At 51.8% G+C, this 1,140-nt stretch overlaps 1 protein-coding gene across 1 annotated transcript in view; it reads left to right on the top strand.

Annotated features, from left to right (window-relative positions):
- The first annotated feature begins 144 nt into the window (after positions 1 to 144).
- The window catches only part of PARP11 (poly (ADP-ribose) polymerase family, member 11), a 15,860-nt gene continuing 14,864 nt past the window's right edge, over positions 145 to 1,140 (top strand). The window contains exon 1 of the mRNA XM_009329863.1: positions 145 to 192. The gene's annotated coding sequence lies outside the window, so the exon portion shown is untranslated. The remainder of the gene's footprint in view (positions 193 to 1,140) is intronic.

The following is a 1,140-nucleotide window of genomic DNA, read 5'->3' as shown; positions in this document are numbered from 1 at the left end:
CTGCCAGGTTGGGGAAGGGGGTGGGGGGCGTAGGCCACCATCTTTGGGGAAGCCTGCGACCCAGATGGAGGGGTGCTGGTGCTGTGCTTAGATCGACCACTCCGCCGTGTCCTTGAGCTCTAACGGGATCAGCTCTGGAGGGGGTCGGTAAAGGGGGTGACCGCAACGGTGGTCCCCTGCAGCACGAAGGGGGTAAGTGGTGACACAGCTGCGGAGGGTGTTGTCATTTCACGTTGTGTCCCCTGCTAGCGCTGATGCTGTTCTTCCTTCTCCCTTCCCCTCCCTAGCCCTGCACTCTTACCTCAGCCAAGTCTCTAGCTCAGGTGCCTTGTTCTCTAAGGAAGAGCCAGAGAGTCCCTTAGCACCGCTAGTGTTCCCAGCAGGGAGCTATACAAAGTTGGTGTTTGTAGGCGAAAGAGTCTCCGGCAATAAAGCACAATCTTCTAAGAGGAAGCAGACAGCACAAGAAAGCAGACGGAATAGCCCATCAGGATGCTTCTTTATTTTTTACCATGAGGGTGGTGAGACACTGGAGCAGGTTGCCCAGAGAAGTCGTGGGTGCCCCATCACTGGAAGTGTTCAAGGTCAGGTTGGACAGGTCTTTGAGCAACCTGATCTAGTGAAAGATGTCCCTGACCATGGCAGGGGGGTTGGACTAGATGATCTTTGAAGGTCCCTTCCATCCCAAACTGTGCTGTAATTCTATGCACTGTGAAGCGTGTTTATCATTCAAACTTAAAAGTACTTCTGGAAAAATAAGGCCGTGCATTACCAGTAGTAGTAAAGCCATTCAATCACAGCACAACACGCAACGAGCATTCATTCTGTTTAGGAGGATGTTTTTGCTGTCAGAGTAATTGTGTTTAATTTGAGCTGTTCTGGTAACTCCTGGACCAGTAGAAACAGTGATAATAATGGGAGTCCTGGTGTTCCCCAGGGCTCAGTTTTGGGGCCGGTCTTGTTCAATATCTTTATCAATGATCTGGATGAGGGGATCGAGTGCACCCTCAGGAAGTTTGCAGACGACACCAAGTTGGGCGGGAGTGTTGATCTGCTCGAGGGTAGGAAGGCTCTGCAGAGGGATCTGGACAGGCTGGATCGATGGGCCGAGGCCAACTGTATGAGATTCAACAAGGCCAA

This window comes from Pygoscelis adeliae, unplaced genomic scaffold (genome assembly GCF_000699105.1).
Source record: "Pygoscelis adeliae isolate BGI_AS28 unplaced genomic scaffold, ASM69910v1 Scaffold618, whole genome shotgun sequence".
NCBI lineage: Eukaryota > Metazoa > Chordata > Aves > Sphenisciformes > Spheniscidae > Pygoscelis > Pygoscelis adeliae.
The sequence above is the reverse complement of the archived record's forward strand: the minus strand, read 5'-3'. Positions and strand labels throughout refer to the sequence as shown.